Genomic DNA, 14,971 nt, shown 5'->3' with positions numbered 1-14,971 from the left:
AAGATGGTCTCTTTCACCCCTCGCATCAGGAATCGCAGCTTCTTCTCGTCAGGAGCTTTTGGGTCGGCGCGTTTCATGAGGCGGAGAACGTCCTCGACGAAACTTGTGACGCTCTCGTTTGGCCCTTGGCTTCTTGCTTGAAGAAGTTCTTCGGCAGCTGAAGTCGCTGATGGCTGGCAAAAGTACGTCGAAGCTCCGCCTGGAAGTCTTGCCACGACAAAATTGACGCTTCGTGGTTCTCGAACCAGGTGCGAGCAGTGCCTTCCAGAGCGAAGTAGACATTTCGCAGGCTCTGCTCAAGACCCCATCCGTTGAACCGTGCGACGCGTTCGTACTGGCCCAACCAGTCGTCCACATATTCATGAAAATTGCCACTGAAATTCGGCGGCTACCTTGGTGGGGCCTGCACGTAGACAGTGGACGTCGGTGGCGTTCCATCTGGCTGCGACGTGGTGCTCATCGTCGGCTTCCACCCCTTCTTTGTACTGTCCGGCAGTGGTCCAAGTTTCGGGGGTAGGCCGAGGTTGCGGCGACTTGATCGGGTCTCGGTCCTCTCTTCGTTGAGTCCTGGGGGCTCGGGATCGGACTTGCACTGCGGGCATTTGGAGGGGAACGTTGCACGGGCATGCGGTACCCCGCACTTCCACCAAAATGTGACGGGTGGTGACCAAAAAGAACAATAAATACCAGTGTGTCGAACCGAAAAAAATACGGGTTCGGTTATGGTTCAGGTTCAGGTAAATTTATTTTGTTCCGGTTCAGTTCCGGTTCGATTAATTCGATCCGCGAACCGGTTCGCGAACCGGTTCGGAAATTATAAATGACAAATTGCAACATCAAAATAAATTACAAATAAAACATCTGAAATCAGCACATACGAAACGGGATACATCGTAGTGTAAGGCTCAGGGATTTCTACCAGGAATGGTTTCTTTATGTGCACTCAAAGTTTACCTCACCGACGTTTACGTATTCGGACTTCATCTAATTGGGTCCGACGGAGTAGCTGTAAAATCCGCGACCTCCTTACAAACCCACTTAAAAGTAGAACTCGGTAACTATCCCGCCACCTCGGCGTGTAAGCAATTAAAGGAACAGTGGGGAGAAAACACAGCTTTCTTTATTTGAACTAGCCTTCGGTAACTCAAATTAGACCCTTAAAGAAGTTTTCATTAAAAAAGATACGGAATATGAAAAACACTTCACCGAACGCAACGCCAGAAGGACGTAATAGGATAAATATTAAAATAGAAAAGTTCGCTGTCTCACAAATATGTTAGCTTCTAAGTGCCTAAAAGAAACAGGATGCAATATTATCAAACTCCACAGCCTTTTCTTTTCTCATTCCGATAAAAGCAAGCTTCAAAAACTCGCGCGTTCTAGAAACGTGTTATGAAATGAGCACACAGCTGCATTTAGGATTTACGAGATTGTAGGAAAATGAAATCCCGTGACGCGATTTTTTTTTTTTTGCACAGCCTTCCAATTTTCTTTTTTTCCGTGCAAGCCGCGACCAGCGCAATATTGGTTCCTATGTCAAGATTTATGGATGCAGCGTTTGTCAAGATTCATGGATGCAGCGTTTATATTCCCAAGACTGAGTGGAGAAGAAATATATGTAAGCGAGGTGTGTGTCAGTTGACGGCACTTAAAAAACAAATGGCATTGATAGCACATTCATTGTCAACAGCGCGTTTCCGAACCGTTTTGACATGAGCCAGTAACCGTTATTTTTTTCCGGTTCAGTTCCGGTTCGGGTTCATCGCGATAACAAAATAACGGTTCGGGTTCGGGTTCAGTTCCGAAAAAAATACCGGTTCGGTTCCGGTTTTCGGTTCGGTTCGGTTCCGGTTCGACACCCTGGTAAATACACAGAAAGAAATAAACGTTTAATGTGGCGAACTTGTGCCAAAAATAAACGGGTACAAAGGATAATAACAGAACGTCGCGGGCGTCGAAGTCGGCGTAGCAGCAGAGTCGAACGCTGGTGCGAAAACTGACTCCGCCCGCCTTGCGGAATCCCCTATATGTACCCTCGCGGGTTTCTGGATCGTTCGGCGTAGAAGGTTCGGCGCGTAGAGCATTCTAACCTCGAATCAGCAAGACGGTTCTAGAATTCACCAGAACATCACATTACAGTGTCAACAAAAATGTGTAGCTGCGGCAAGGAATCGAACCCTGGCCTTCTGCGTGTAAGGCAAGCGCGATAACCGTTAGGCCACGCGCGCGCTGCTTACATGGCCAGCTGCGCGCGCGGCAATATTGCCTATATGCTCGCGTTCAAAAATTATATGGCAGATCCGGAGTTCAAATGACTTCTACGGGCTATTAATGACTATTGGTCACAATTTCGAGGTACTTGATTTTGTGCGGGCTGAGTTGGCTTCCAATGGCTACTCTTGGCTCTACAATCATATTTTTTGTTTATATGGTAGATTCGGGGTCGAAATAACTTTTAGTGACTATCAATGGGTATTAGTCACTATTCCGACTTGGCTGATTGTGTGCAGCCTGATTTGGCTTCATGTGGCTATTCTTGGCTATATTATCACGTTTATAAATTATATGGAAGATTTGGGGTCCAAATGATTTCTAGTGACTATCAATGATGATCAGTCACTATTTCGACTTATTTGATTTTAGCCAGGCTGAGTTGGCTTCGAATGGCCATTATCAGCTATAGGCATATGTTATTGACCTGGTTGGCTTGAATTGCAGACATGGCTATTATTGCTTATTGGTCGCAATATTCTGCTATTCTATATTTATGAATGAAAATGGCTTTAAGTGGCTATTGTTCACAATAACATGTCATCTTAACAATATTACCTTAAATCGCTTCAGACTGAACATGAGTGGCAATTAGAAAAATAGTATTCATGATGTTTCGAATATGAAATGATTCAAGAGTCTAGTCTTATTGCCTCTTGGCAGTTCTTGGCCAAATCGGCTTGAAAGGGCTATACACGTCTATCAGCAACTATTATTGGCAATTTATGCTATTGGAGTGTGTTTAGATTTGAATGACTTCAACTGGATATTATAAGCTCAAGGCATCAATTCTTGACTTGGTCAGCTTGGATTGGCTATTATTGGTATAATCATCTGTTCCTGACCTGGGTGGCTTGAATTGGCTATAAAGGGCTTAAAGGGCCTAGTGCTTATAATTAGTAGCTACTTCTTTGTCTACAAACTGAAATGGCTTCATGTGGCTAGTTTTGGCTATTACCATCTATTTTTTACCTCACTGGTTTCAAATGGCAATGAATGGCTATTCATGAATATAGTTGACAATTTTATGCTATTTCGATTTTTATAGATGAAACTTAATTCAAGTGAATAATATTGGATATAAGCATATATTTTTATTAGATTGGCTTGAAACAGCAATACATGGCTATCAGCAAAAATTATTTTCAATTTATGCACTTTCAGCGTGTATAGATTTGAATGACTTCAACTGGATATTTTGGCTATAACACCTATCCTTGACAAGGTTTGCATGGAGTGGATATTATTGGCTATAAGCATCTGTTCCTGTTCTGGTTGGTTTGAATCGGTTACAAGTGGCTATAAGTGACTAGTATTTATAATTAGAAGCTATTTCTTTCTCTACGAACTGGAATGGTTTCAAGTGACTATTTTTGTTTATTATCTTCTATTTTTTACCACATTGGCTTCGAAGGGCTATTGGCGAATATCCATTGAATGGATATAAATGGCTATTCATGAATATCCACAATTATACTTTCTATACCCATTGCTAGCCCATTGAAGCCAATCTGGTCAAAATGTAAAGATAATAGCGAGCAACAGCTACTAAACGCCAGTCCGGTTAGTAGCACTAACATTTCTCATAACTATCAAGACTAGCGATTAGTAGCCACTTGTAGCTATTTCGAGCAAATTTAATAAGTAATAAATGCTTGTAGTCAATAATAGTCACTTGTAGCCAGTTTTGTCCATACACAGTGAAATAGCATAGCTCAATTATGCTCGCTAATAGCCATTGCAAGCCATTTGAAGCGAATCTGGCCAGAAATAGATGCTAACAGCCAACGATAGCCACTAAAAGCCATTCCAGCTAGTAAACATAAAACCTGCTTATAAATATCAACTCTCGTGACTACTAGTTACTCGTGGAAAAATGAGCTAATCTAAATGCTTACAGCCGGTGATAGCCACTTGTAGCCAGTTTCATTCAAAAACACTGATATAGAACAGAATTGTGAATTATACACGCTAATAGCCATTACTAGCCATTTGAAGCCTATCTTCTCAGAAATAGATAATAGCCAAAAATAGCCACTTAAAGCCATTCCAGTTGGTAAACACAAAAATCGCTCATAACGAGCGGCATAGACTCCCATTTTCCCGGGAGGGGGGGGGGGGGGGGGCAGGCTGAGAAGTTCTCTGGGAAGGGGGGGGAGGGGTTCTGCGCGCTAGCTTTTCGCCAGAACTGGAGATTGAAGCTGAGGAAAGCATGCTGGCAGTCCATTTCCCATGTATTTTGCCAATAAAGGCAACGTGGGCGTTATTTTTTGTTTACATGCCACTACTATACTCCGTTTCAGCTTCGGTCCAGATGCGACCAAAGCTACAAGCGCGAGCTCCGAGCTTTCAGCATCGCTGCCAATCACGCGCGCTCGTGCAGTGCAAGCAGTGTTCTGGGCCACATACTCGCGCTTGTAGCATCGGCTCCGTCTGGACCGAAGCTGAAACGAAGTGTAGAAGCTCGCTACATGGCACATAAACAGCGTCTCAGTAAGGATCATGGCCCAGGCCCAGGGGGGCCTGGGCCATGATCCTTACTGAGACGCTGGGGCCATGATCCTTACTGAGGCCCAGGGGGGATCATGGCCCCCGAAGCCTATGCCTATGCTCATATCTATTGAAGGGGCTACGATGCTTTCACTAATTTATTTTACAATATTTACATAATTAGAATTCTGAGGCGCTTGTAACCGCGCCGGCAGGTGCTGGAGTCTGTCGAACCAGCAGCCGGAACCACAAGTCGCCTTTCACGCACCTCTTTGCCTTTTAGAACGCAGCTCTTAGGCGCCCGTTCCCGGCTTGAGCGGCGTCGCCGTCGCCGTCGCCGTCGGCGTTGGCGTAACCGCGCGGTGCATTATGGGTAAATTTCCCCGCTAAATCTAGCGGGAAAACTTCCCCGTTAGATCTAGCGAGATTTTCCCCGCTAAATCTAGCGGAAAAAATTTCCCCTCTAAATCTAGCGGAAACATTTCCCCACTAAATCTAGCGGAAAATTTTTCCCTCTAGCGGAAAAATTTCTCCGCTAAATTTAGCGGAAAAAATTTCCCCGCTAAATTTAGCGGAAAAACTTCCCCGCTAGACCTAGCGGAAATTTTCCCCGCTAAATCTAGCGGAACTTCCCCGCTAAATCTAGCGGAAAAATTTCCCCGCTAAATCTAGCGGAAAAATTTCTCCGCTAAATCTAGCGGAAAAAATTTCCCCGCTAAATCTAGCGGAAAACTTTTCCCCGCTAAATCTAGCGGAAAAAAATTTCTCCGCTAAATCTAGCGGAAAAATTTTCCCGTTAACCCAGGCGGAAAATTCCCCCTCTAAATCTAGCGGAAAAAATTCCCCGCCAAATCTGGCGGAAAAATTTCCCCGCTAAATCTGGCGGAAAAATTTCCCCGCTAAATCTAACGGAAAAATTTCCCCGCTAAGTGTAGCGGAAAAATTTCCGCGCTATATCTAGCTAAAAACTTCCCCGCTAAATCTAGCGGAAAAACTTCCCTGCTAAATCTGGCGGAAAACTTTCCCCGCTAAATCTAGCGGAAAAATTTCCTTGCTAAATCTAGCGGAAAAACGTTCCCGCTAAATCTAGCGGAAAAACTTCTCCGCTGGATCTAGCGGAAACTTTTCCCCGCTGGATCTAGCGGAAAAATTTCCCCGCTAAATTTTGCGGAAAAAATTTCCCCGCTAAATTTAGCAGAAAAACTTCCCCGCCAAATCTAGCGGAAAAAATTCCCCGCTAAATCTGGCGGAAAAAATTTCCCCGCTAAATTTAGCGGAAAAATTTCCCCGCTATATATAGCGGAAAATTTTTCCCGCTAAATCTAGCGGAAAAACTTCCCCGCTAAATCTAGCGGAAAAATTTCCCCGCTAGATCTAGCGGAAAAATTTCCCCGCTAAACCTAGTGGAAAAATTTCCCCGCTAAATATAGCCGGGAAATATCGGTCACGTGACCCCTCCTCGAGGTCACGTGACCTTGGGGGGGCACGTGACTCCCCATCTACCTGGACCCCCTCCCCTGAGGTCACGTGACCCCAACAAGGTCGCGTGCCCTCGGTGGGGTGGGGGTCGTGTGTGACCCTTTCCCCTATGTCACGTGACCCCCGAGAAACCGTGGCCCTCAGTACACTTCGCTACTCCTCCTCAAGAGCTGCGCTCCAATTCGGCGTTACAGGGAGTGGTAAACGGCTTTCACTTTTTCTTCGGCGCCTTGTTGCCAGTCGCTATACTGTCAACACTAATCCCTAATAGCTCTTTGTTGCCAAATTAAGCCATTGCAATAAAAATAAATGCTTATAGCAAATAATAGCCACTCGTAGCCATTTTTATCCAAAAACGCTGAAATAGCGCACAATTGTCAATTATACTCACTAATAGCTATTGCTAGCCTTTTGAACACAATCTGGTCACAAATAGATGATAATAGCAACAATAACCACTTAAAGCCATTTCAATTGGTAAACAGAAAAATCGCTCATAACCATCAACACTAGTCACTAATAGCCATTTGTAGACAAATCAAGACATTGCAATAAAAATAAATGCATATAGCCAGTAATAGCCACTTGTGACCATTTTCATTCATAAACACTGACAAAGCACATAATTGTCGATTATACTCACTAATAGCCATTGACAGCCGTTTGAATCCAATCTGGTCAGAAATGGATGCTAATAGCCAACAGTCGCCACTTAAAGCCATTCCAGTTAGTAAACACTAAAACGCCCATGAATATGAACACTAGCCACTAATAGCTACTTGTAGCCATTTTAATAAAATTTCCATAAAATTTGATGTAAAAGCCACAACTAGCCACTTGAAGCCATACTCATTTTTAGGAACCAAAATAGCACATAATTCTTTAATGATCTTGTGGTGACACAGATCCAAACCGAAAGAACAATCAAAGAAATAAAAGACTAGGTTCTCGGGGAGCGCGCTGTACGCACGCCTCGAGACTGAGAAAGCTTGAGAATTCGAAGAGGTCGGATGCCTTGGCTCTTTCTTCGCCACAAGTGGTGACCCGAATAAGTGCCCGAGCATGCATTATGGGCAACCTCCGGACTCGACCCAAGCTCCACAAGAGGCTATTGCGGTTCGGCTTCCGCCGTACTGGGACCGCAACCCTCGAGTCTGGTTCGTGCAGGCAGAGACGCAATTCCACCTCGCTGGAATCGAAACGCAAGGACTCAAATATCAACACGTCGTCTCGGCCTCTCTCCCACCGCGGCCGACGCTGTCTACGACGTGCTGTCCAGCCCATCTACCTCAGCACCCCACGATCAGCTGAAGTCAGTCCTGCTTCAAAGAATCGAAGCATCCGAACGTTACACTGCCAACAGCTGCTCTCCGCTAACGAACTCGGTGAAGGACGCCCATCGCAGATGTTGCGTCGAATGATTCAGCTTCTCGGAGAAGGCGTCAACGACATCGACGCCGCTCTACTACAAGAGCTGTTCCTTCAGCGGCTGCCAACAAACGTTCAGATGGTCCTTGCGGCAGCAGCACCTATCGATCTCGCGGGACTCACCGGCTTGGCCGACGCGGTCATGGAGGTGTCTGCCCCGTCTGTCATCATAGCTGCCGACACAACAACGCAGCCGGCAGGTGGCGCATCCAACACGGCGCAAAACATCCGGACCCCGCAGACATCCCAAGGCTACTTCAACGAGCTCTGCCAATGCCTCGAACAAGCCGTTCTCTCCACTACAAGACGCCAAGACCCCAATCGTACTCCACATCGTCGTCGGCGTTCAAGATTTCGCCGAGAAGACAGTGAACGCTCTGACAGAGACAGCTCACCACGTCTCTTTTACTACCACCCCCGTTTCGGTCCAGGCGCACGTCGCTGCGGGCGTCCTTGCGCGAGGCCACAAGACCGACAACCAGTGGCGCCGAGCGGTCCGTGTCCTGCAAAAGGTAGCCTTTTCTACGTAACCGACAAAATCACTGGAATCACTGGAAATCGCCTACTCGTTGACACGGGCGCCGAGTTCAGCGCCCTTCTTGCATCACGTGCGGACCGTTCACGTAAGCCTATCTCCTTTCTTCAGGCTGTGAACGGCTCACCCATCCCCGTGTACGCGGAACGCTCTCTCTCGCTGAACCTTGGCCTTCGACGAGTGATCAAGTGGGTGTTCCTGGTGGCAGACGGCGGTCGGGCGATCCTTGGTGCCGACTTCTTTCAACACCATTCGCTGCTAGTCGACGTTAAGAGGAAACGCCTACTCGAATCGACAACGAAGCTTTCGATACAAGGGATCGCCACAACGGAAACTCCGGTGTTCGCCGCTACATGCACACAGGTGCAAGGCACCTTCCAATCACCGCTCAGTGAGTTTCCTCCTCTCACGTGACCGCCAGACTGGACGAGGCCTGTTGCACATGATGTAGCACATCACATTCCAACAACAGGCCCTCCAGTTGTTTGCCGTCCACGACGACTAGCACCGGAGAAGCTACAAATTGCTCGAGCATAATTCGATCACATGCTCGAATTGGTGACAGTACGACCATTCTCCAGCAGTTAGGCCTCTCCGCTGCACATGGTCCCCGAGAAGAACGGGGACTTGTGACCATGCGTTGATTACCACGCTCTGAACCAAAATGCCGTTCCAGACCGGTACCCGCTCCCCAACATACAAGCCTTCCCCGTCAACCTTCGAGGCTCTACCACCTTCTCGAAGATCGGTTTGACCAGAGCCTACCATCAGATTCCGGTGGCGGAAGAAGACATCCCCAAGACAGCCGTCACAATACCTTTCGGCCTCTGAATTTTTGCGCATGAATTTTGGCCTTAGTAATGCGACGCAATCGTTTCAGCGATTTATTGATGCTGGTACAATGGGCTTGCTTTTTGTCTTCTGCTACGTCAACGACTTGCTCGTCGCAAGCTCATCTCCAGAAGAGCACCAGAGCACACCTTCGTTTCCTCTTTGAACGGCTCGCCAAGCATGGCATCATCATCAACGCCACGAAGTGTGAGTTCGGGGTACCCGAATTGGACTTTCCGGGCCACCGTCTTAATAGCTCAGGAAACCGACCTCTACCTGCCAAAGCCAGCAATATCCAAGACTTCCCGAGACCAACATTCCTCACCAAGCTTCACCAAGTCATCGGCCTCGTAAACTTCTACAGGCGTTTCCTCCCACAATGCGCCAAGCTGCTCGAACCACTTGAGCTGCCCCTCCCCGGCAAAAGCGCACGCTCTGCCTCTCCTTTGCGTTGGAGCGACGCAGCTGAGCAGGCCTTTTACGAGTCAAAGAGATCTCTTGCGGAGACCACCCTTCTTCAACATCCGATTCACGACGCTCCAACGTCGATCATGACTGACGCCTCAGCAACCGCCGTTGGAGAAGTACTCCAGCAACACATCGACGGACAGTGGGAGCCACTCGCTTTCTTTTCAAAGAAGTTGAAGCCAGCACAGACGCGCTACAGCGTGTTTGGCCGCGAGTTGTCGGCTGCCTACTTGGCCGGGCGTCACTTCCGACTCTCCGTTTAAAGAAGGAAATTCACCATATGAACGGACCAATAACCCCTGACAAATGCCATCTCAAACGCAGGATCCCATCACAAACCTCGGGAAATCTGCAAATCTAGCTTTTCTGTCGGAATTCACGACAGACATCCGACACGTAAAAGGCGTAGATAATGTGCCTGCCGACGTCCTCAGCCGTATTGACACCGTCTCCTTACCACCGCTCCCAGATCCGGCAGGATTTGCTCGCCTACAGATCGAGGATGAGGAGCTCAAGAAACTACGATCGTCATCTTCGTTGCAGCTGCATGATGTCGCCTTTCCGGGTACCATCATTGTCACTTGCGACGTCACGACTGAAAAGCCCCGGCCGTTCGTTCCTATTTCACTACGTCGAGAACTTTTCGACGCCACTCACCGCATCTCACACCCAGGCGTTCGGGCAACACAGAGGCTCATGGCGTCCAGGTACGTCTGGCCCCGCATGAAGTCGGACGTCCGGGACTGGGTACGCTCCTGTATACCCTGTCAGCAAGCGGAAGTCCATCGGAACCCTGTGCCCCCGATAAGGACCTTTCTCCAACAAGATGCCCTGTTTGACAAGGTGTCGTGCACCAGACTTTTTCTTATTAATACCGTGTTTGTACCACTGTCCCTGAGCACGTCTATTTTATTGCCATGAAATCGACCTTCCACCACGGGCATCATTAAATGCAAACCATGCTTTGCATCAAAGTCGTCAGTGCTCGCCTTCACTTCGTTTTTTGTCCTCTCTTGGTACTGGCTTCCCTCTTTGGGCTCGGTCGATGATGCCTCCCCTTGGTTTAAAAAACATGCCACTTTGTTTCTCAGCACGTTTCTGCATTCCTCAGCCTTGTGTCCAGTTTTTCCACATTCCCAACAACGAATTCCCGCCTGTGCTTTTCGATACCCGCTTCTGCACTCACTAGCTTTATGCCCTAACTTATTGCATAAGAAGCATTTGGGAGCTGTTCTTATTGCTCCTCCCGTTCGAGCGCTAATCATGGATTTTCCTTTACAGAAGTCGGGGTCCTCTCCTGTATTAGCATCCTCCTTTGTTTTTCCCAGATTCCCTTTCCCTTGTGCTTCTAAGTACTGGTCCGCTAATCTCGCCATTTCTTGTGTAGAATCAACCTTGCGTTCTTTTAAAAAAATGGCTAGCTTAGAATTACAGCAAGCTAGGAACTGTTCGCCTATTATTCTATCTCTTACACCGTCGAAGGTCTTCGCTGTTTCAGACATTTCGAGCCACCTATCAAAATAATTGCTTATTCTCGAGCAAAATTGTAACCCAGTTTCAGCTTCTTCGGGTTTACTTTTCCTGAATTTCTCCCTGAAGCCATCAGCGGTAAGCCCAAATCTTTGAAGTAGCGCAATCTTCACTTTTTCGTAATCTAACGAATCTGATGCTGGCATACGACCAAACGTTGTCAGTGCTTCTCCCACTAGACAAAGGCTCAAAGATGTCGCCCACTCCTCCTTTGCCCAGCTTTGGCCTACTGCGATTCTTTCAAACCTGTGCAAGTACGCATCGAGGTCGTCTCGTTTCTCGTCGAAAGGCGGCATTAGTTTTTTGAAACATGCACTTCTTCGCGGTGGTACCTCCCCTCCCAATATTGTCGTGGTTCAGGTCAACCGTCTGAGTAAGATAGGAGAGTGCACGGTCGGACGGTATAAATCAATTTATATAACACAGCGACATACGTAAATAGAAAAGATGCCTATTGCCTAAGTATTTACACATGTACAGTTAGAAATGTCTTGAACTCTCACGTCCCCGTTCAGGTTGATGACCTCCCGCGTTGGGGTCACCAGTGTCTGTTGAAACTTGATGACGGGTTCTCGCCGGAGCCAGTTGCTTTTACCAGGGGTCGCTGCCGACGTAATTCCGGGCTCTGTTGGAGGTGGCCCAGGTTTTTTCTCCGAGAAATTTCCCGCCTGGGTATCAGGGTTCGTCGCCTTGATAGTATGGATCTCTGTAGAGGGCTGCGGGTCCGAGTTTGGGTGGAGCCGGCCTGCGTCTGCGGTTCACGGCCGAGGACTGCAGCTTTCTCAGGTCACCGTCGAATTCATCTGCCTCTGCGGTTCGCGGCCGAGGTAGGCAGCGTTCTCGGGGCACCGTCGAATCTGTCCCTCTGCTCGAGCCCCAATCTCTCGAGCTTCTCCTTTTTTTCTTTTTCTTCACTTTCCACCGCCTAGCCTGGCACCTCTTCTTTCCTCTTCTTCTTTTTTTCACCGCGTAACGTGACACAAGGTACATTTGGACCTGGTCGGGCCAACCCCATCATCACAGGGGTACCGCTACCTTCTCAACTGCATTGACGGATTCACGAGATGGCCTAAGGCAACGCCACTGCAGGACATTACCGCAACCACCGTCGCCACCACCTTCATCTTGACCTGGGTCTCCAGGTTCGGATGCCCTTCCGAGATAGTCACAGACCGGGGACGACAATTTGAGTCGTTGCTCTTCACAGAGTTAACCCGCATTCTTGCGACGACGCGGTTGCGGACGACCGCTTATCACCCGCAACCCACCGGACTTGTGGAGCGCTTTTATCGCCATCTGAAATCGGCATTGATGGCCCATGGAAGGCCTAACGAGTGGGTTTCCCAAGTGCCGATCGTGCTCCTTGGCGTCCGGACGGCCCTTAAAGAAGACCTTGGATGTTCTACCGCCGAGCTCATCTATGGCACTCCTCCGAGATTGCCATCAGATTTTTCCGAGGCCGACACACCATCGTCGACAAAGCCCGAAGCTTAAGCCGAGACCCTCAGAGTAGTGTTCGAAATACACCCCCCAATTCCAACTCGAGTCGGGAATACTAAATCATTATACGTTGCGGAGGACCTAAAGACTGCCACCAACGTGTTCGTCCGACAAGAACATCACAGAAAGCCACTACGTCCTCAATGTTAGGGTCCGTTTCCCGTCATACAAAGAAGGACGGACACGTTCGTCCTACCCATCAACGCGAAAGACGATGCGGTTGCCCTCCACCGACTCAAGCCTGTTCATCTCGAGGCTACTACACCGACATACGATCTCCGGCCGCGACAAATTGTCAGTTGGAAGAATTTATGAAACATCACATAAATCCTCCTGGTGGGGGTGGGGGGGGGGGGGTGCTATCTGTGGTGACACAGATCCAAACAGAAAGAACAATCAAAATAAATAAAAGACTAGGTTCTCGGGGCGCGCGCTGTACACACGCCTCGAGACAGAAAGCTTGAGAATTCGAACAGGTAAGATGACTTAGCTCTTTCTTCCCCAGAATCTCATCAATATCCATCAGCACCCATCTGATCAAAAATAAATACCAATAGCTAATATTTTCCTATTGAAGTCATTCCATTTCGTAAATGTAAAAATAGCTCCAGCAATAGTAATCTACTAATAGCGGTTTGTAGCCATTTGTAGCCAATCTATTTGAAAAAAGGCGCTTATGGCCAAGAATAGCCACTTGAAGACACTCTCATTTATAAACACCCATACAGCAGATAATTGCTATTACACTCACTAACAGCCATTAGTAGCCATTGAGCCAAAATGGTCAGAAATATATTCTAATAGCCAACAACAGCCACCTGAAATATTTCCATTTTATAAACAGAAATAGCTCAGTTCTCATTACATATTAATGATATTTCATAGACTATTTTATTTCTCCAGTGAGTCACACCCACTTGATTCATTTCCAAGGAAAGTGGCGAGTTGTCCGCTCCATACCTCCAGGATCGTTTTCTACTTCCGTCTCCCATTTTACACCTGAGTTTCCTGTATTAGTCTCTACGGTATTTGGCTGAGCAAAGTACCGGCAACCGCAATTTAGAAATAAAGCAAAAGCACGATATAGTATTATTACATTACACAACCACTGCCAGTGAAGTAGTAATGACCGGTTCTTAAATATCTACCGAAACCTAAACTCAGGTATATACCATGAGGTTTCAGCTGCCATGAATACCTTCAAAAGTAAAAAAAACGAAGAACGGATTTAACTCCTAATTGTTTTTAAATTTATGTCACCTCGCTTAGAGACGTGGTTTTAACGCGCAAATATTATGCCTAGAATGTAAAGTTAATAATGATATATTAGCAGTTATTAATATTGTTTTAATTCTAAACAAGTTTTTCATAAAACAATGTCATTCAAAAGAGCCTTAAATATCGGTACATTATTAGGAGCAATGAGAACAACAGATATAATTGAAAATTTGATTTGCTATGAGAATCCAGACTTTTTGTGGTATCATTAATGTATTTACTAAAACAATATGTAGTGTTAATGTGTTACAGAGGGTACAATCTAGCTAGTATAAACAGAAAAGCTCGTTTCGGACACATGAACAGGACACATGAACAGTCAGTTAATGTGGATCGTTAAACACCAAACCATTTTTAAAGAATCAAGTTAAAACAGTTTCTTTTTCAAACAAGCAATCGCATGTTAATACTTCAATGGCCGACTCAAACAATGCATTTTATTGAGCGAAGCGTGGTGAAATGAAAAATAAAGCGGGATGCTTTCGAAACATATCAGAAGGTTCGTCTCTGGCGTTAGTTATTTCCCCGTTTTTCGAATAGACTACACGAAGGAAGGAAGAAAACAAGAGGAAATGTGGCAAAGAACTATTTTCTTAAATGTTGGTCGAGATTTTGCGATGACGAAAAGAACTCCATCGAACGGTTGTTCTGCTGCCTGAAGCAACCTTCTGTCAAACGCACTCATGCCTTTTTCACAATTTGCAGTATACAATTCCTCACGTTGTCTTGCTTAACTTAACACAACATCATTGGCCCAGGTAGCGCACGACAAAACATAGCTAAGTAATGTAATATAAAACCATATCAGCTAGGGAAGTCATCTTCTCATGACCATCTATGACACATCGTAAACTTTCGATTCGTAAGGAATAGCTAAAGGGATGGGTGACTCAACGGATATTCGAAGTGACGCTTTTTAAGAGACATGTCATATGGCGGTCACTTGGCGACCATCAATAGTGGAGGCAACTCTAGCATGTCTTACCTGGTCTGCCCCTGCATAGCGTTTGCCGAATGTTACCGTGAAGGGATTAGGTGCTAACCGTTCAACGTTATAATAATCTGCTGCTGGACTATTTATCGTATTTAGACACTGACCTAGCGAGCACTATATCGTGGTGTAGTAAAATCGGCTCTCATGCCGAAAAGAAATACGCAAGG

Source organism: Ixodes scapularis, unplaced genomic scaffold (assembly GCF_016920785.2).
Source record: "Ixodes scapularis isolate PalLabHiFi unplaced genomic scaffold, ASM1692078v2 PGA_scaffold0__279_contigs__length_252992795, whole genome shotgun sequence".
NCBI lineage: Eukaryota > Metazoa > Arthropoda > Arachnida > Ixodida > Ixodidae > Ixodes > Ixodes scapularis.
Note: the sequence above shows the minus strand (reverse complement) of the source record.